This window comes from Delphinus delphis, chromosome 1 (assembly GCF_949987515.2).
Source record: "Delphinus delphis chromosome 1, mDelDel1.2, whole genome shotgun sequence".
In the NCBI taxonomy this organism is placed as follows: domain Eukaryota; kingdom Metazoa; phylum Chordata; class Mammalia; order Artiodactyla; family Delphinidae; genus Delphinus; species Delphinus delphis.
The window spans coordinates 168106226-168128841 of NC_082683.1; the positions used below are offsets into that span (position 1 = coordinate 168106226).

A 22616-nucleotide genomic window follows, 5' to 3' on the forward strand; every position below is an offset into this window, starting at 1 on the left:
TTCTCTATGTGGCTAATAATAGCACCGACATTCATATAACTGTAGCAGTATGAAATTGCATAATGCTTGTAAACGCACAGTTTCTGGCTCACAGGAAGCAGTCAAAAAATCTTAACTATTGTGGGCTATTAATATTGTTTAAACTTTACAAAATAATTGACTAGATAGCTGAGTCAATCCCAGACAAAATTTGATTGTTCATTTTTAATTTAAAACTGTTTACATCAAGCTATTACTTGACAATTTTTACTTGGTCAGAATAACAGCCAGACAATTCTGTTGACCTAACATTGTTTAGAACTGTCTTCTGAGTAGATATGGTCCAAGCTTTAGCAACTACTATATACACACTGTTGGGTGAGAAAAGTATTACTGTTCAGATAAGTGTTTTCAACTGAGACCTTATACGAAAATATTTTATAGGCATGATGTCTTATTTCCCTTCTCTGTTGCTAGTTTGCTTTTATTATTAATTTTATATTGTTCTGTAATGTGAAAGGACTCAAGTATGGGATTAACAGACACATACTAACATATATAAAATAGATTAACAACAAGGATTTACTGTATAGCAAAGGAACAATATTCAATATCTTGTAATAATCTGTAATGGAAAAGAATAGAAAAAGGAATATATATGTGTGTGTGTTTGTATATGTGTATACATATGTGTGTGTGCGTATAGAACCGAATCACTTTGCTGTACCCCGAAACTAACACAATATTGGAAATCAACTATACTTCAACTAAAAACAAGTAGAATTCAATGGAAAGCAGTTTAGCTATATAAATCAAATATTACATGTGCATATTTTTGAACCCAATGGTTCTACTTCTAGAAATTTATGTAACAGAGATATTTGGAAAAATCTACAAATACTGTTCCTCATATTTCTGTTCTATTGCTTCTACTAATAAAAAAGTAATAGAGTAAGAAAAAAAAAAAGAACTCAGAAAGAATGCTTGGCCTTCACTACTTTGGAAACTGCCAGGTCCATGTTTTTTATATAGTTAGAGAAAAGTAAAGGAAAGATAGAATCAAGTTGCTGGTCATCCAGATGCCTAGCCTGACTGTGGAAAGATGGAATCCTTCCTCTCGAATTCCCTATGAGGATCACTCTGATCAAAAACCTGCCAAGATATTTAATTCCCACTTGGACTGTACGAGCCCTGCTCAAACTCTGCAAGTTCGCCTCTAGACATTCCATGACATTTCAGCACAGTGAAAATGAAGTACTTGGACTTCAAGTCAGAGGACCTGAGTTTGTGTCTTATTTGGCTGCTTTTGCAGCCTGAGTGGGCAGTTGCTGAAGTCAGCTTCTTTGTCTGTCAAGTTTTACCTACCTCACAGGAGCAAATGAGGTGATGGAAGTTTTTGTGAATAACAGAACATGGGGAACATTTTAGCAATTGTTGTTATTATGATTATCATTGAGACTGGAAATAATGTTCAGAGAGTCAGAGATAGTGTCTGAGGCCAGCAAAAGGAGTCATTTCTGGATAGCTGGCCCTTTTGTAATACTTTCCATTCTGTTCAGCATACCCTTCATCAGTATTTTCAGACCTCCTAGAGCTTTTCTGTTGGCAGAACTTCTGTCTTACTCCAAGGTCCAGCTTGACATTTCTAGGTATGTGTGTGTGTTGACAATATTGCTGAATGGTTTTCTCACCTTTGTTACCCCTCAGGTAGTATACTTTGAGCTGACACAGCGGAAACTATGAAAAGTCGGTTTCTTGTCTTTTAGATCTTTCCATCATCTCCCTCCTAGCCTGTCATCCCAAGGGCCTCCAACAAATCACTGTGTGTTCTGGAAATGCAAAACCACTGGAATAATCACCATATCAAGATGAAATGAGAAAGGTAACTTGCTGCAGAGAAACCCTATACACTTTATTCTCTCAAAGCTAAACAGATGTGGTTTATGGATTAGCTGATAGTTTGAGTTAGTTAAACCAACAATCCTCTCTTATGTGTTTGACACTCAAGAGTTAAAGGTGTCACTGATTCTTTTTTTCTCCTAATTCTTCTAAAATGCTCAGTGGTTTTGAGGAATTTCTGGCCAACAGATGTAGTAAGAAAGTATTTCCATCTTTGCTTCTGCCTCTCCTTTGTGGCACACCTTCCCTTGAGAATATATCAATACATTAACATTTTTAGGATGATTAGGTATGGAGAATAACAATTTTTTTTGCTATATTATATTTTGTTTTTAAAATTTTCATTGAAATATAGTTGATTTACAATGTTGTGTTAGTTTCAGGTGTACAGCAAAGTGATTCAGTTATACATATACCTATATACCTATTCTTTTTTAGATTCTTTTCCATTATAGGTTATTACAAGATATTTAGTATGGTTCCCTGTGCTGTATAGTAAGTAGGTCCTTGTCGGTTATCAATTTTATATACAGTAGTGTGTATATTTTAATCCCAAATTCCTAATTTATCCCCCCCACCCTTTCCTCTTTGGTAACCATAAGTTTGTGTTCTATGTCTGTGAGTCTAGGGAAACAGGTAGACTTTGGTACATAAATATCTATTTTGGAATCTGTAGCGCCCCCTAATGGTTGCCATGTTTATCCACTTAGAGTCGGCTTTTTCTCTTCAAACATACTACTTGCCAGATGCTAGAAGAACAGTAGTTTGGGGACATTTTTCAAAGGATGCAAATGATTTTATGGCCTTCTTATTGGCTAGTATAATCTTAGCTAGAGCATCTTTTCAATAAACATTTGATGCCTTCATAAGCATATTTCCTCGTCTCCTATTTACTGTTCTTCCATGTTTCCTATACTTCCTTTCTTTTCTTGGCTTGGAATAAATTATTTCGTTGAGCACCTTACACTATTCCCAATCAACATCTGGCTAGAAATCTATACAGACAGATTTTTTCATCTGTAAAGACAAACTCAAAGAATTTGAAAATGAAAATGTTGGTGTAGCCATCTGAAAAGCTTTGAAACATTCTTTCAACTTTAGGGCAACCATCCCCCACTTTGCAAGGAACATGCTTCCTGTTAACTGGAAGGAAAAGAAATTTCTCTGACATATTTTCCACTCAGCCCTCTTCTAGATAATTCCCTTCATTGCTTTGGTAAGTCAACCACACTAACAGGTACCAGTGATTCTGTGCCTGCCTTGGGCTAAATGGAACAGGTGAAAAAACCCTTTCAGGTTGTCAGGTATTAATGTAAAATACCCCTAGACCTCACTGCTTATTCATCTTCATCTAGTTGACTAATGCTTTTCCCATGTTGTTACATGTTGGTAAATTAAAGAAACCTTCCAGACGGTTCTGTCAACAGTTTACTGAAATGTACCTCATTAGCGAAGTTGAGCTGTCGCACGAGTGTAATTTAACCCTATTGAATTATCACTCAAAAATGCCTAAGTGCTCGGTTTTTGTACACCAGATAGAACACTTGCTACTAACACTGTCACGTTTCCAGTTGATGAGAGAGGAAACAAGCAAAAAATATGCAGCATCTCCTCTGTCCCCCTGCCCCTCCTTCGCCAATATAGTGATACTAATGTCAACTCCTGAGCAGAATATTACGTTTCACTGTAGATCAGAAACATCCCCATGGGTCATCTTCTTTTCAAATCTAAAAAGTAACGCTTGCATGCTGACTGCTACCTCCTTTATTTCCTTGTCCACTAACAAAAGGACTCATTGATACAGAGGCTAATCTGAAGGAGTTCAGTTTTTAGAGTCTATGTGCAGCATTTCTTTAACGTTAGGGGAGCTTTTTATTGTAAGACATTATTTGTGACCTGATGGAGGCGGTATCATGTTTCATCGATGGCAAAACAGCACATGAAATTAATTACTTTGCTTTAGTTGTATCTTTATTGTGATTATTACATTATCCCGAGGTGAACTGTGTCAAGGGAAGGATAAGAACTGATTATAAGAATTTGGGGTTTGGGGGAGTTTGGGGTTAGTAGATGCAAACTATTACATTTAGAATGGATAAAAAACAATGTCCTACTGTAGAGCACAGGGAACTCTATCCAATCTCCTGGGATAAACCATAATGGAAAAGAATATAAAATAAGAATGTCTATATGTGTATAATTGAGTCACTTTGCTGTACAGCAGAAATTAGCACAACATTGTAAATCAGCTAACCTTCAATAATAAAAAAAAAATGAACTGATTATAAGAAACCCATGCAGGGTTAACCTTTTGTGAAGCTCTCCTTTGCAGAACACATTTGTAACTGTTTCCTTGGTTATTCAGGTAATTGTCACAATGTGGTCAAGGTGTGAGTTTTTCATTGTTGTGATTTGCCTAGTTGATCAGCCTAACCTGTAGAAATTGAGGACAGTCTCTTTAATAGATAAAGACGAACAGCCAAGAAATATATAAGCAGGTCTAAGTAAATTAGCCTGACATATCGCACATATACTGATGAGGTATCTGTCATAATCAAAAATGCTTCCTATGGGACGTGTCCTGTACTCTGTATCTCACATGGATTAGTTTTTTCATTTCTCTTAACAACGCTCAGTGTTTGGCTTTATTCTGATCACCATCTTATAGTTAAAGAAGATGCAACTTATTGAAGTAGAAGCTAAGGTTATCCAGCTCACAAATGGCAGAACGAAAATGTGAACTCCAAACCCACGCACTTAGCATCTAGGCAGCATTGCAGTAGCAGCTATGAAAGCACAGGGTCAAAGCCTGATCGTAAGTTCTGGATGCTCTAACTTGTCACGATGGTTCTCCAAAAGAATGTAGTTCTGTTGCTTGCATTTGGCCTCCTGGTTATGGGAAAGAGAAGCTGCAGAGTTCTGCAGTTGTTTTCCTATTCTGTCAGAGCAGATTAGCTATGGCCCTAGAGTGGGACTTTTGTGCACTGTGATGCAGGTCACAGGACAACGAAACAAGACCCTGTAGCTTGCGGAGGCCTGGCTAGTGCCCCCGTGACAGCGCGCTCAACCTTATCTGCTTGCTGTGCTTTTATGGTCATGAAGATTATAAATTATACAGCTGCTTTCTTAGCCCTCTTACCTTCCTCCAACCTCTCTCCACCAACCCTCCATGTACCTGTCAGGCTTCACCAAAGATGCACTAAATTCTAAATGGTGGAAAACTGACTCTGCATAATGGTGGGTGAAAAGGACCAGGGAGCCTTATATTCCTATTCAGATGGCAGCCAACTTTGCCTGAGAAATAAAAAGGGAAATTCCTGGGAGAAAAATCGCAGAAAGAACACATATTTTCATATTCATTTTTTCCTCTAAAGGTAGAGCAAAGGGACCAAAATCAATCTAATGCATGTGTATTTTTTCTGTTATTTCTACTGGTGGAATAAAACCCATAAGCAACCTCTGAGATCGCTATACACACAGAACTGTTATAGATTTCCACAGCTATTTTATATGGGAGACACAAATGCGGGATGGCTTTCGGGGATTTTACTAGATCTGGGAAACCTCATTTGGGAAGCAGAAAAGAAGTTGGAGAAAAGTTGGGTCAGGAATACGGACCCACCACTATTCACTCGTGTTACACAATATTTGAGAAATTAAATTAGAAGATCTCAGAATTCCCTTTCAAGTCTAAAATTTTAAGTCAGCCCCGCCATCTTATGATTATTTGGGAGTAAATATAATCTCACCTACCCACCACTGACACCATATTTTAGTCTTCTCAAAGTGTGGTCCCCAGACCAGCAGAATCAGCATCACTCATTAAAAATGCAAAGGCTTAGCATCACCCTGTTACCAAGTCCAAGCTCATACTGCTCACCACATGACAGGCCAATAAATCAAGAGAAGAGTTTTTGGGGTAAGGCATAGTGACTTTATTTGGAAAACCAGCAGACTGAGAAGATGGTGGACTAGTGTCCCAAAGAATCATCCTCCCCGTGTTAGAATTCAGGCTTCTTTTATACTAAAAGGGGAGGGGGATGCAGTCCCTGTTTTAGCCAGATTCCAGAGATGTGTTAATCTCTTTTTTCCTGCAGCCATTCATGGTGGGCCTGGGCAGGATGTTTCCTGTGAGCCAAACAAGGTATTTAACTTAACGCTCATTACTTGGGAGGCAGGGTTCCTGGAGATGGGCCATTATGTATAATTTAAGCTTATAGGAAATATCCCTTTAGTGCTTAACTTGAATACAAAAGTTAGCTTAACAGAATACAAAAGTTCTTCCTTATTACAACCTAACATCTACTGTATTAATGACTCTGGTGGTGGGGGTCCAGTAATATGTGGATTAACACACCTTCCAGGTGATTCTCATGCATGGCCAAGTTTGAGACCCACTGACATAATACTTACATTATGGTTCATTTATACATATGTTCCTCCATGTATTGTATGATAAACTTCTTGGAGCAGGAACGTATTGGTTTTGCTCTAACTTTAGCTCATCGATTAGGAGTGAGGCACAGCCTTTGCTTTCCTGGAGATTATAATCAAGTAAGGAACATAAAACTAGCAACCCTCAATGTGTGAAAGAGATGGGTTTCTCTCTACTCATCATTTGGAGAATCATGAGTGTGGGAGTGACAGACACATATTTGATGCCCTGCTTTTCCCCATCCACAAAGGCACAAATGAGCTGCTTACTTTTGCTGGACAAGCTTTAATATACCTTTGTAAATTAAAAATCTAAGTGGTAATGTTTGATAACAGTACAAAATGCAACTTAAAGTTCGTGCCTAAAGATCAACTGGCATGGAAATATATTGGATTCTCTAGAAAATGATCATCATGCTGACATCACCTTTTTGGACATATCAGCACACTTCTGAGACAGGAAAAAGGACTGAGTACCATGTGCCAAGCCTTTTGATAAAGTTATCATGCACTCCATAAGTGAGGAAGACGTTGCTAACCTTCTCCAAGGAAGAACTCAGAGTGAAGAGTCCCCACTGAACGAAGGATGTTTCATTGTCACTCCTTGCCTCAAAACACATTGAGCCAAGTCACAGTTAGTTTGAAAATGGTTGCAATTTTCAGATTTTGCCTTCTCCTCACGCTTTCAATAAAAGTGAGCCTGCCCTTTCTATGAACTCGTCAACAAAGAAGTAAGAACTAATAATACATCTAACATGCCTTTTAGATGACTTAAGAGTTAGTGCATCAATGTGGTTCCCTTCAGCAACTCTTCTTTGTCTTATTATTTTTCTTAATAAACCACACACACACAAATTACATGCACACAGCCATTCATTCATTCATCATTCATTTATGAAGTGGTCATGCCTATTTCCCATTCCAAACCTTTTTATCCTACCATGTCTGGTTGGTCAATCATAACAATCTTTTGCCTGTCTTCCCGCCTTCTGTTTCTCCATCGTCAGAGTTCACCTCCTCTTTACTAATCGCATTTTTCTTATTTGCCCTCAGGGTCCCTCACATTTATTGCATTAGAAGACGAAGGGCGTAGTAGCCCTATTCACATGGGTGAGAAGTGTTGGAAGAGATTAGAAGGTGGATAGAAAGGACTGTTTGGACTTAATATATTTGAGGTGCCTGTGGGACAAACATGTGGAAATTATTTCCAATATGCATGGGTCCAGGGCTCAGAAGGAAGATGTGGTGTGATGAATTAAGGATACACATGGTAGTTTAAAGTCCAGATGTAGATGAGATCACTGCAGAGATTAAGAAAAGGGAAATGAGATTTGAGCACAGAGTAGGTTCCCAGTAAATGTTTGCTGTTTGTGGCATTTTACTGGGAAATTTACTACTAGTATGTGTGTCATGATCCTTTTAGGTTGTCATGACCTGACCCTTTGAGGTTATGAAACTTGCTCATTCCTGGTGTTCATTACGGATTCTAACTCTCCACTTCAAAAGTTACTTTAAAGAGAGATATTCCTAGAAATTTTGGTTAATCAAATGGCAGCTCAGTGGATGGAACACTTCCAAAATAAATACTGAAAATAGGTTTTAACCCTCACCCCTCTTAAGGCTAAGAAAAGAAGTCTGCTTTTTGTAGAAGGAAAATCCAATAGGAGCTATAGTCAGAGAAGAAACGCTAGCAGGGTCTTCAGAGATCAAAGCTGAAGCGCTTATTTCCTATGAGAGGAGACTGAGGCAAAGAACGGTTAAGAAGCTAACGCAAGGCCCCCTGCTTAAAACTGGCAGAAATCTCAACCCATGTCATCTGAACAACAGATCTAGAGAAAGACTCTTTACTATACGTTCTGATAATGCTGGGAATGCTCCCTGGAGCTTAAAGGGTCAAAATAATGACCTATTTCACAACTTCAAATTAAAACTTAAAAATTTCAGTTACATTTTTACTTAATTGAAAAAGGAAGGCAAGGTATAAGGTAACTTCTTAAGTTTCATTGTTTTTTTTTTTCTTCAGCTGTTTTTGGGGTTTTTTGTTTGTTCGTTTTAAGAGGGGAATGTGGATTGGAACAGGTAACATTAAGTCACTTTTAGCTTCAAAATGTGGCATTCTATAATTCCTAAAAATCATAATATACTTGTGTAAGGAAGGATGAGAATGTCAGTAAATCAAATAATAACACTCATGCTAACATTTCATAATTATAAAAAGATTCAAAATTCTTGATCAGTACAATCAATTGTAAAGTGACGATTTTGCTTTCCTTGTTCTAGTTTGTCTGATAATCTGTATACACAGCTCTTTTTTTAAAAAAATTGAATTATCGTAGATATGAGTGATTTCTACAGTCTAAAGAGCCATACTATAACATTCAAAGGAAAACTTTAGACTATTATTTCAGAAGAACGGACAAAAGTAATAGTTTATTCTTTCTTCATACTCTACATTTTTTTTCTCCATGTTAATGAATGTTTTAAGTGTGAAAGCCCAAACTTCGCAAGTACCTAATTCTTCCTTTAAAAAGAACCGACACTACCTTTTTCCTGACTTCCCACCACATAAATTGGTAGTGGTGGAGGAGAGGGGAAGAGTGAGTTTTAGAAATTAAAGAAATGATCATCTCTAATATTCTCCTCCAGTCCTGCAGGTGACTCACTGCAGCTAATAGCAATAAAACATCTTTTATGTGTAGCCGAATTCAATAATCTGCCGATTATTTATGGATCTGACATTAGTTCGTTATTTATTATTCATTCAACAGACATTTTTCAACCTCGACTTCTGTGCTGGGTAATCAGGTAAAAACATATATGATGTAACACCAAACAGTTGCTTTTGTTGAACTGAGGGAGGAAACTCTTCCATTAGGCAGAACTTTTCAAAAGCAACTTAGAACACGATATGGAGTAATTATGGAAGTTGGTAGCAGGAAAAAGAGATAACGCAATTCCTTCATCATTGCCCTAATCAATTCAACTTGTAAAACCACTAGGAATCCCTAAATCTTTTGACAGATTCACAAATATGCAAACAGAGTCACAATGATAAGATGAGAGAGAAAGTTTTACTGTTTGGTATGAACATCAAACAATATTTTTATGAATTACAGAGATTTATTTAAGAGTTCCTTCTCTTTACCCCATAAAACACATACAAAACATTTCTGAAAATCAGCAAACAATCAAAGTCACCCAAAGTTTTTGATTTCCTTGCTTACCATCCAAAAATGACCGTGAGGCTGTAACAAGATAGAACAGTAGATTAGAAGTAGGCTTGGTAGATAAGACAAAGCAACCCTAAAAGAAAATCCTGAACCACACACTCAATGTGGTTGAGTATGTTAAGGACAGTCAATTCTAGACGTGTATCACAAGGTTGTTTCTGGGGTTAATGTTAAATCTTTTAGAAAATTCAGAGTAAAAAATCTTTAAAGGTGGAAATAATAGAGCATGGTGTGCAGAATAAAGATTGTGGTTAAAAGACCCAGGTTTAAATCCTCCTATAAAACTTAGTTTTCTCGTTTTTAAAATAGGCATAATAATTCCTACCATGCAGGATTGTTATAAAAAGAAATAGGCAACAAGTAAATGGTCATTTATAATAGTGGTTCTCAATAGGAGATGACCTTGTGCCCTCTTTCCTGTCTCCCACCCCAGGGGACATTTGGCAAAGTCTAGCGACATTTTTGGTTATCACAACTAGAGAAGGGATATTACTGGTATCTAGTGTTCAGAGGCCAAGGATATTGCTGGGCACCCTATAAAGCACAAGACAGGCCCTACAACAAACAATTATCTGGCCCAAGTATCCATAGTGTGAAGGTTGAAAAATCCTAGTAAGTACAGAGCATAGCAGGTGGGTAGGAAATCATGGTTATTACCATTACCTACAATACTTCAATACTAGATCTTACATAAAAAAGAAGCATTGTGTATGTGGGGTGAATAGACTAAATATTTTTCTAGCCCTTATGAATGAACTCCAAGATCTCCCTGGAGATCTTGTACATAATCCATTGTACAGCTTGAATACTATTCTCAATTAGCTCTAGTGACATCCAAAATGGATCTAGGTTGAGACAGGCTTCTATGAATGTATAAGGAATTTCCTGTCAATGTTACTGTTTGTCAAATAGCCAGCCTCTTGACAGGCAAAACAACTAAAACTTAAGACGGGCTTAGACTGGAAAGGTAATTTAAAATTGTTTGTCAAGGTTGATTTTCCAATATGTTCTGTCTTAGATCCATCTCTCTTATGATTACCTGGTTATTTCTTCCCACTCTTTCCTCCCTTACCATGAGCTGAATTTGGGTGTTCTCCTCACAACTCCCTTACCAGGACAATTAGGCTTTGGGTCAGTGGGACACAGCATGCTATCTATAGAATACATTCGAAAGCCCATGGTCCGTGAAAGTCTTAAATTTTTATTTCTGTGCTTTCCTGTAAATATAACAACATTCCTCTATCTTCTCTATTATGGAAATATCCTATGATGTTCCTCTGTAGGAATTTTTTCCATGGTAACTTTGAAAAAAATCACAGAGTACTTAGAGATTTTTTTTGACATACCAATAAAACAACCTAAAAAATGCAATCCATTACATCAGATTCTGACATTTTCTAAGAAGGATCTGTATTCAATTAAATCTAGTTTCTCACACATGGTTTTTAGGATTTGTTTTTTGGATTTGACATCCTCATGTACAAGTTTCCATCTTCATTTTGTCATGTAACAATTCTGAACACTCTTTTTTTTAACTTCTTTCCCAGCTTGCCTTCACCATCCATGAGATGGTTCATCACTTCTGTCTCACTATGGTGATTGTACTTTTCCACTTTTCTAATGTGGCTCATGCACATTTTTGATTACTCTTTCATATTCAGTGTTGGTTATTTATTTACACAAGAGTTAAAACATCGGCTGTTTTATTACTCTTTGTATTTCTACAAAGTGTCTAATGCAATGCAGGCACACCATAAGCCTCCCAATAAATGAGGATTCAACGAATAAAGACCTACTCACGTGCAACCAAGTTATGATGTAAGCACTGTTGATTCCCAAAGAGTGATCTGTTTACACAGTCTTATCAATGCTGCCTTGGTTCTTTCTGCTTTATGTTTAAAACATCATGATCATGTCACAGGTGAAATTTATCTGTAAATAGTACCAGATGTTACAGTAGATCTAAGCTTTATAGCCACAAGAAGGATTTTAAGAAATATTGTTAAGAGTTTGTATCTATTTTGAACACCTTAAAGTCCCTGAATAGGATACAACATTGTATCCTTGATAAGTATGAAATGAAATGAAGTTAGGCAAAATCTTAATTATAAATAAAGTCCCCACACTGATGCAGTTCATTTTTTATTAGTTACCTATCAAATGGCACTGGACTAAAAATTCCTTGCTGAATATTTAGTTTTATAACATGCTGTCAAAACAAGGGATTTTGATATGTCAATATGACTTTTAAATAAATATTATTAATTGAAACTGAGAAAACATTTCAGCCTTGCCTTCAATCCAACAAATATTTATGGAATACCTATTATGTGTTAGATGCTATTCTAGGTACTAGGCATATAGCAGTGACCATACCTTTTGTCCTTAAAACTTACACGTGCAATCTGTATTCATTTGCAACTGGAGGTGTATGGAGAGAATAGTAGTTTGCTTCTTAACTAAGTTAATAAATATGCTGTTTGCATTTTCTGGCGTATTTACTTACTTGATGATCTGGATTTCACATGAAAGAATCAACATAGTAAGGAAAGAAGGCATGAATTCTTTTTGTATTCTTTCCAAACGTTCGAGACTGAATAGTTTCAAAGCTGTTACCTAGAATGCTTCAATAATGGTTTGGTGAATTCCCAATTAGGATGACATTTTATTTTACTTTCTAATTTACTGTTTTACTTACACATAATCACTGTTCATTGTCTTACAGAAATATACTTACAAATAGCTATCTAGTTACATATTTAGGTGTGTTCAAATTTTAATATTTTATTTTAAAATAAACAGAGAATTTGAGGATAGGGAAAAATAAGCAGAAAAAAAAAACTTACCTCTGGTCATTAGTGTAAATCCAGTTGTCTGTACTTTACAGGGAATTAGTCGCTTTTTAGAAAGAGCTTTTAATTGCTTAATCTAAGTAATGTGGGCAATGGCATACGTGTTTTATTTTAGAGTCTATCTAGCCCACTCAGAAAATGTAATGGACCTAATTTTCATTTAGTATAGATCTGTGCAGTTCCTAAAACATCTAAATGGCTATTAATTTAATCAGGTAATTTAACTATAGCTCTAGAAAAGGCCACCAGCTAGTTGTCACGCAATGATTATGAGGATGACATTTCTATCCCATGATGCCAACGGCAGACTTTGATACATCATTTTCTTTTTGAAGGTTAAACTCAGATAACCTGCCTTTGGCATTTAATTAGCTACATATTAAACACTTTTTTAATAATAAAATGATTAAAAATTTTATTGCTTCTCAAATGAGGCCATTTTCGATAGATTTAATGACTTGGTTAGAGCTCTATAGTTTGTGAACCAAACCTTACTTAGGCCAGTATGTAGTAATGATATGCTTTACAGCTTGCAAAATCTGTATTTTATTCAAATGATGGCCATAATCATTTTGGATAAAACTTATAATGCTTTTTTCTGTATTTTTAAGTCTAACTGTTAAACATCATTGGAAAGTAACCAGAAACCCCTTGTTTCAAAATTTCCAGAAATTATCAAGTTCAAGATGAATAAAGAGACCATGAAATCTGTTTAATGTGTGGAATCTTATATACTAATTGTTTACATTTCAAAAAATCACTTGTCACCATTGAATATCTGCCAAAAAATAATACAACTATTGTAGAAATGATGGAGAAGTGTGAGTAGACTACAAATCCCCATCCATATTTTCACTTAATATTAGCTCTTTCTTCAGTGAAAACGGTCATCAGGAGACTCTTCATTGTTCATTCTTAGTGCGAATTGGGAGGGAGAAGGGGGAGTTAAAATATCTGTAAAATAGGTTGAAGAGACTGAAAGCTATCATGCAAGAACAGGGTGTAACTACAGTCTGAATAAAAGCGACCGTTGTCCTTTTATTCATTTTTAAAGTTTTTTATTTAATTTCGAATTTATTTTATTATTTATATATGCATAGGTTTTAAGTGCTCAGTCCAATGACATTTGACAAAAGTATACAGCAATATGACCACCACCTCAATCAAGCTATGGAACAATTCAATTATCACTCACACTTCCTCATGCCTCTTTCTAGTCAGCTGCCCAACTGTTTTGAATTCTGTCACCATAACTTAGTTTTACTTGTTTTAGAGCATCATGTAGATGTAATTATATGGGGGACATACTTCTTTTGCTTGTCACATTATTTTTGAGCTACACAGTATTCAAGATTTTCCCCCTCTCAGTAGCTTGTTCCTCTTTATGGCTGTGTTCACACTCCATTGTGTGAGTACATCACAACTGTTTATCCATTCACCTGTTGATGGATGTTTGGGTTGTTTCTAGCTGTTTACTATTATTAAGTAAGCCATGAACATTTTAAAATAATTTTTTGAACATGTTTTTATTACTATTGACTAAATATCCAAGAGTAGTACTGCTGGGTCATTATAATACTTGTATCTTTAACTTGAGGAGAAACTGCCAATATCTTCACTTTTGATGTAGTTGTCAATGGACCTGCATCTACTCCCTTCAGCATAAAAAGATAAAAGGATATAATGAATACTATTCAGTGCAAAGTATAATATGAGGTTGTTTAGAATTTTAATTGTGATTTTCTTCTGTATGTAGATGTAGAAATTTTCTCTTTGGTGGTTTGACAGAATGGTCCCCCTCTTATTCCATATCAACAGATTACTGCTTTTATTTCGGGTTTAGGTAAATGTGGACTTGTTTTTTGGGATTTTGGTTGTTAGAGAAAATAAGGGAAAAAACATAAACACAAATTATTAATCAAATTAAAATGAATGATATAGAAGAGGCTACCTGTTATTTTGCTAAATGTATATCTCTTTTTACATTAATTAAATTTCTATGTAATCAAGCTATGTAGATGGCAATAATTTTGGTCATTAAGATCGTTAATCAGCAACAAATAAGCACATTTTACTATTAATCCACATTACTCACTTTTAACTTTTTATGGAGCATTTTGTTAATTATAGTACAAAAATTTTGAGAACATCTGTGAACTATAGAAATATCCTTGACCTTTGATCTTGTGAAAAGAAATTTATTACAGTTTGACTCTATCAGCTTAGAATACGTTCCTGTTTACATAGAACCTTTATCTTTAAGCTAATTGTATATAATCGTATATAATTATGGTGTCTCGGTAGAAACTAACAATTTTGAGTCAAATAAAATGGTCTGGAGGCACTTTATTTTAACTTTACTTAATGATTTGCCACCTCTTTTTGATGATCTAGAGCTTCACTGCCCAGTAAGGTAGCCACTGGCTACATGTGGTTATTGAGCACTTGAAGTGTGGCTAATCAGGATGGAGACTTAGTACCAAAGATAAAAAAATCTCATTAATAATTGATATATTGATTATGTATTGAAATGATAATACTTGGGATATGTGGGTTAAACAAAATACGATATTAAAATGAATTTCACCTGCTTCTTTTTGTTCTTTTCAACATGACTATTGGAAAATTTTAAGTTACATATGTGGCTCCCATTTTATTTCTATCGGACAGTGTTCATCAAGATGTATATTCTCCTTCTATAGAAAATATAGAGCAAGTATCTCTATGTGCTAATTATCTGTTTTCATGGATATGAACTGAGAGTGGTTTCAATAGGTAACTGATCCACAGAGTCCCCTAAAATGGAGCTCTGATGAGTAAGAGAATGGCTAGGAGGAGAAATCTTAGCTCTCCCGAAGTACCTAAGCTCTGTAGATGGCAGAAGACCAATTCTCCCCAGCAACTTGATAGACCCTCCCCGTGCTGAAGTTCCAGATTGTTGAAAGGCATTTATACCAGTTTTTACGAGGGTGAATTGAGGGTGAATGGATAAAGTGAATGGCATTCCATCCTGGATCCTCTATTCTCATTTCAAACCTTGATGATCACCATTCTGCCTATGCATCATTTGCATTTATCCTCATGCAGTCTCAACACAGAAGACAAGGATGAACTCAAGTGAAGAACTAACCTACCCTGAGGCAACTAGAGACTTAAAATTTGAAAGTAAAACTCCACTGAATTTTTGTTCATGTTCTGTGCATAACTTAAGAATGCAGTAGAGAATTGAAGCATAGATCCATCCCTAAAAAAGAATAAACAAAAAAAAAATTTGTAGACAAATGACTGAATGACCAAATTAGGCATTTGATTTGGGGCATTCGTAGAATTCCCCCTTGTGTGTTTGGATGCTACCAAAAGGCAGGCTGTATGGGGTAATGGAAACATGAATGTTTGGGGAAAAGACCAAGGAAGGTTCTCTGGCTTCTGGGGAAATTCCCATCTACCTCAGGAGTACTTGGGGCATGGTCCTCACTGATAACTTCTAAAAGTGAGTCTATAGAGGGTATAATTGAAAGAGTTATGAAAAAAGAAAGAAAACAATTTCACCCAATTGACAAAAGGACTACAACCTTAATTTGCTCACCTGTGTATAGGATGCTACATCAAATGGAAATCTACCTGCCACTCCTCTAAGTTACTCTGTTTAGAAAGACCTCTGCTCGCTTAGACTTCCTTCTATAAATGTAATGCTTGCTGAAATGTCAAATTGAGACTTAGACTACCTATACATATTTTACCCACCAAATAGAAGCTATCTGTGCTTCCTCAAACAAGCTCTATCAATGCATTTGAATCATGTTATGTTTTCATAACACCAAACGATTCACTGATGTGTGAAAAGACCAGTAAATCGGCAAGTTGCTTGTTCTGTGTAAACCCAATGAGCTCATGTATTTGAGTAATTAGACTGGAGGTGCAGCTGTTTAGTGCCATGAAGTTTCTAGTCCTTGGTGAGACAGAGATCCAGGAACTGTTATTTCTTATTGAAGAAATGCTCATGAATGTGACACCGAATTTCTGAACTACGCAATCCAGAGCTCTTTGTATATCCTTATCAATCATAGTTTATATGAATAACCATTGAATTATCAGAGATGTAGGCAGTCTTCTTTAAGTATAAAAAGGCACTATGATACAGCATTTAAGAGCAAGGATGCTGGAGCCAAACTGGGCTCTGCTACCTACAAGCTGTATGTCCCTAGGTACATTCTGTGCCTGTTTCTTCATCTTTAAAATGGAATAATAATAGCACTTAATTCATGGGATTATTCTGAAAATTAATGAATTAATAATTTTAAAATGCCTTGAAAATTGCTTGACATATCTAAGCTGTTAATTGCATATTTTATATTGCAATTGAGGAAGTCTCACTAGTTCAATGGAATTACAGCTGCATCAGTTTAGGAAGATGTCACCTAAGGTTCTATGGCCTTGGGTGGACTTAGTCACAAAGAACTGAAGCTGATTTCCTACAGCCTTTCAACAAACTGCTAAAGATGAGTTCTATCTCTTCTCCATGGGAAAGCATTTTGAAACAGGGACCTAGAGGCAATGGAGCCCTTTCTACTTACCAACTACACATTTTTCTTTTACATGAGATAATTATGTAAAAAACTGTGCAAGCTAGCCATCCACTGGCATCCATTTCTGCAACCCAAGCTTTTAGCACAATCTTTGGCACAGAGCTAAGACACCCAGCAAATAATCATAATCACATCCAAAGTTGCTATGGACTGAATTTGTCTTCCCCCAAATTCATATATTGAAGCTCTAACCCCCAATTGATGGAATTTGGAGGTGGGGCCTTTGGGAGATAATTAGCTTTCCATGAGATCATGAAGGTGGGAACCTCATTATGGGATTAGTGTGCTTATAAGAAGAGGAAGAGGACAAAGCCCTCTCCTCACCATGTGAGGATACAGCAAGTCTGCAAACCAGGAAGAAAGAGCTTACCAAACACCGAATCTGCCCTTGACCTTGGACTCCCCAGCCTCCAGAACTGTGAGAAATAATGTTTGTTGTTTAAGCCACTCTGTCTATGGTATTTTGTTATAGTAGCCCAAACTGACTATGACAACAGCTAACATTTGTTAAGCATTTATTCTTGCCAGACACTGTTCTAAACATTCTATATATATTAATTTTTAATCCTCATAATTCCATGAAATATCATTATCTTATTACCCCTATGTTGAAGATGGATACCAAGGCACAAAGAGGTTATATACCTAAGATCACCCAGCTAGAGAATGGTCACACTGATATTAAGACATGAGCAGTCTGGTGTGGGGCCTGCACTTTCTATCACTACATTATACTGCAATAAATATCTTCTAAATGAATGAATCAGTGCACACTCAGGACACGATTTTCCATCACAACTTTATTGTTAATGTTTCCTTCAAATAAAGAGCAAAGATTTCCCTGGAGGAAAAATTTGAAACAATACTGAGATATGATAGAACAAATATGCATAAAGTATGGGTTCAACACATATAGGCAGTTTTGAACAACATTCACCACGTCTCCAGGGAAGGGTGAATATGAAGTCCATGGTAATTCAGTCCAGGGGCCAAGGGGCAGGGAAATGGAAGCATTACCTTGGAGAATGGCTCATGATCTAGAGTTAGGATAGTAGACGTTACATGCATCAATTCAGGCTCCAGACTTCCAGGGACCTCTTACACCTAAGATACCTAAGGCACGTGACCTAACAGCTTTCAACTTCAGTTTCTTCCTCTGAAAAATGGGGATAATATTAATCCCTACCTCTTGGGGTTGTTGTGAGAACTGAATGAATTGGATGTGTGCAAAGCAAGGAATACGGTGCCTGACCCACAGCGAGTCCTCAATAAGTGTCTGGTGTGTTGTTAGTGCCGGGGCTCTAAATCTCATCTCTGTAAGCTCCTGAGAGCTTTTTGTTGAGTCGTTTTGGCCTCTTGCTTCTGGTTTTCTCTCTGGAGAATTGTCAGGGTGCCCTTGTGATTTAGTCAGGCTTGAAGAAGAGGTTTACTAAAACCACAGATGCTCCTGATGAGGCTGGCTCTGTCGGTCATGGGTTTCTTGCTCAGAGCAGGGAGACTTCTCTCCAGCTTTCTCTCGGCTTGGATCAAGTTGCTTCAACAGACCAGCATCTACGTGCCTACAAGCTATAAATCAGCTTTGGAAAACATGTTTTTCTACAAGTCCAGACATAAAAAAATAGACCTGATTTCCTCATAGTGCCTGCAGTGCCTCCCTCTGAGACAAAGCCAGGTTGATTTGTTTTTTCCAGAGCAACATGAGTGCCATTAGTGCAATTGTATCAGTAACCTTCTTTTGTCAACAGACATTCCCAGCTAGGGACTTGGGCACTGATAAGATACAAGCCAAATGTGTATTTAATCATAAGATCTATATATTTATTTATTTAACATCTTTATTGGAGTATAATTGCTTTACAGTGTTGTGTTAGTTTCTGCTGCATAACAAAGTGAATCAGCTATACATACACATGTATCCCCATATCTCTTCCCTCTTGCGTCTCCCTCCCTCCCACTCTCCCTATTCCACCCCTCTAGGTGGTCACAAGCACCAAGCTGATCTCCCTGTGCTATGCAGCTGCTTCCCACTAGCTATCTATTTTACGTTTGGTAGTGTATATATGTGCATGCCACTCTCTCACTTCGTCCCAGCTTACCCTTCCCCCCCCCATGTCCTCAAGTCCATTCTCTACATCTGTGTCTTTATTCCTGTCCTGCCCCTAGGTTCTTCAGAACCACTTTTTTTTTAGATTCCATATATATGTGTTAGCATACGATATTTGTTTTTCTCTTTCTGACTTACTTCATTCTGTATGACAGACTCTAGGTCCACCCACCTCACTACAAATAACTCAATTTTGTTTCTTTTTATGGCCGAGTAATATTCCATTGCATCTATGTGCCACATCTTCTTTATCCGTTCATCTGTCGATGGACACTTAGGTTGCTTCCATGTCCTGGCTATTGTAAATAGTGCTGCAATGAACATTGTGGTACATGACTCTTTTTCAATTATGGTTTTCTCTGGGTATATGCCCAGTAGTGGGATTGCTGGGTTGTATGGTAGTTCTATTTTTAGTTTTTTAAGGAACCTCCATACTGTTCTCCATAGTGGCTGTATCAATTTACATTCCCACCAACAGTGCAAGAGGATTTCCTTTTCACCACACCCTCTCCAGCATTTATTGCTTTTAGATTTTTTGATGATGGCCATTCTGACTGGTGTGAGATGATACCTCATTGTAGTTTTGATTGGATTTCTCTAATGATTAGTGATGTTGAGCATCCTTTCATGTGTTTGTTGACAATCTGTATATCTTCTTTGGAGAAATGTCTACTTAGGTCTTCTGTCCATTTTTGTATTGGGTTGTTTGTTCTTTTGATATTGAGCTGCATGAGCTGCTTGTATATTTTGGAGATTAATCCTATGTCAGTTGCTTTGTTTGCAAATATTTTCTCCTATTCTGAGGGCTGTCTTTTCGTCCTGTTTATGGTTTCCTTCTCTGTGCAAAACCTTTTAAGTTTCATTAGGTCCCATTTCTTTATTTTTGTTTTTCTTTCCATTTCTCTAGGAGGTGGGTCAAAAAGGATCTTGCTGTGATTTATGTCATAGAGTGTTCTGCCTATGTTTTCCTCCAAGACTTTTACAGTGTCTGGCCTTACATTTAGGTCTTTAATCCATTTTGAGTTTATTTTTGTGTATGGTGTTAGGGAGTGTTCTAATTTCATTCTTTAACATGTAGCTGTCCAGTTTTCCCAGCACCACTTATTGAAGAGGCTGTCTTTTCTCCATTGTATATTCTTGCCTCGCTTATTAAAGATAAGGTGACCATATGTGCATGGGTTTATCTCTGGGCTTTCTATCCTGTTCCATTGATCTATATCTCTGTTTTTGTGCCAGTACCATACTTTCTTGATTACTCTAGCTTTGTACTATAGTCTGAAGTCAGGGAGCCTGATTCCTCCAGCTCTGTTTTTCTTTGTCAAGATTGCTTTGGGGGCTTCCCTGGTGGCGCAGTGGTTGAGAGTCCGCCTGCCGATGCAGGGGACATGGGTTTGTGCCCCGGTCCGGGAAGATCCCACATGCCACGGAGCGGCTGGGCCCGTGAGCTATGGCCACTGAGCCTGCGCGTCCGGAGCCTGTGCTCCACAGCAGTAGAGGCCACAGCAGTGAGAGGCCCGCGTACCGCAAAAAAAAAACCCAAAAAAAACCACTTTGGGGAACTTGGACGTATATATGTCTTAGGCTCCATACACAGGGATTTTACTAAGAAGGGAGAAAGCTTTTTCTCAAAAGATGGTCTTGTGCTAAAAAACCCCCCAAATTTCTTCCTCCTTTAAATTTCTAAAATGCTATAATTCTTCAGAAGGATACTAGACCCTCGATACTGTGTAAAAGCCTAAAACTTTGTCATAGAGAGACCTGGTTTCACGTCTTGCTTCATTTGCTACTAGCTGTGTAAATTTGGACACATGTGATGCATTCTTTCCAAGCAACTCCCTGCAGCATCCCTGTTCTTCATCTGGAAAGTGGGGATAAAAATACCAATTCCGTACGAGGTTTTATAAAGGATGAAAGGAAACAATCCATATAAATTCCTTATCATGGGCCTTATATATAATAAGAGCTCAATAAATGGTAGCAATTATCACTGTCACTGACAATTTGTTTTTAGTGTTCCTGTTGGTGACATACTACTTGAATAGTTTTGGCTGAGTATGACACCTCCTGTTCCTATGATTTTGCAGATTTGAAATTGATAAGAAAAGCAAGATGATTTATTATGTATGTAATATAACTTATTGCCTTGTGCTTGAAACTTCATTGAAGTAGAGCTCTCTGTACGTAATTGGAAGGTAGCTAACAACACACAAGAAAATAATGATGGTAAAGATAATTCTTGTTATTGACTGAGCTCCCACTATGTTCCAAGGACTATTCCAGGTATTTTATGTACAACACTCTATTAGAAATATGTTCTTATTTTTAATTTACAGATGAAGAAACTGAAGCTTGAAGAGTTTGCTTGCCCATAACTGGCTTATAAGAAGAGCCAGTATTCTAACCTTCTGCTATCTGAGTCAGATATGGACTTGATAAATCTAAAGATAGGAATCCTATGTTAATTATTATTTTTGTCTCCTCGAGTTTTTATTGTGAGAATGAGAAAGTGAATGAAAAATAATGAAGATAATGGGGTAGAAAATGTTTAGGATATGAGCAACAAGATTTCTAACCTATTATTAAATTTAAAAACACACACACAAAAAAACCTTTCCAAGCAAAATTGGTGGTCTTCGGAAGAAACAGGTGGAATAATTTGAAATTGTTCAATTTTGAAATTGCCATCCCTAAGAGATTTTTTTATCCTTTACTCTCAAATAGGCATACTTTTCTAAGGGCTGGCTTATTCTTTTTTTTTTATTTCAAATTTTTGATAAATTTTATTGGAGAAAAAAATCAGATGAGGAAATAGAAAGTAACTGGGCGATAGACGGTGGGGCGCAAAGGCTACTTTAATTGTGTGGCCAGGGAAAGCTTTTCTGAGTTGATGACATTGAGGCTGAGAAAGACAGAGTCATGGAAATACCCAGGGAAAAGGCTGGGGGCAGGGGAGTAGCAAACGCTAAGCCAGCCAGGAGGCCTGTCTGACAGGGCTTGCTTATTCTTTCAGCTTATTGGTCAGCATTACTAATGTCTTAATGGAGAAGTTTTGGGCAGTTAAGGAAATGACACGATAAAGGGGGTTATGGTGGTGAGGAAGAGATTGTAATTTTTCGTAATTTTCTACTTGTCTTCTTTCTCCAGGCTTTTAGGTGAGTCATTAGCCTTGTCCAAGGAGACGACTGCTGTTTGTAACCCTACTTTTTTTTTAATGCTGTTTTTTATTCTATATATATATATATATATATATATATATATTTTTTTTTTTTTTTTTTTTTTTAACTAGACCTTTGGTTTTTTTTCTTTCTTTCTTTTTTTGGCCATGCAGCATGTAGGATCTTAATTCCCCAACCAGAGATCGAACCCATGCCCCCTGTATTGGGAGCATGGGGTCTTAACCACTGGACCGCCAGGGAAGTCCCTGTAACCCTACTTTGTCAATGAACTTACCTTCAGCTGAAAAAGTGGGCAGCATTTTCCTTCCTTAATACTGCTGTAGGGTCTCCCTGTTTCTCTTGCCTCTGGCTGTTTC

The 22616-nt window shown here is 37.0% G+C and overlaps 1 long non-coding RNA gene across 1 annotated transcript in view; it reads left to right on the forward strand.

The window, feature by feature from the left end:
- The window catches only part of LOC132424875 (uncharacterized), a 44099-nt gene that overhangs the window by 19949 nt on the left and 1534 nt on the right, over positions 1 to 22616 (forward strand). The window lies entirely within an intron of this gene.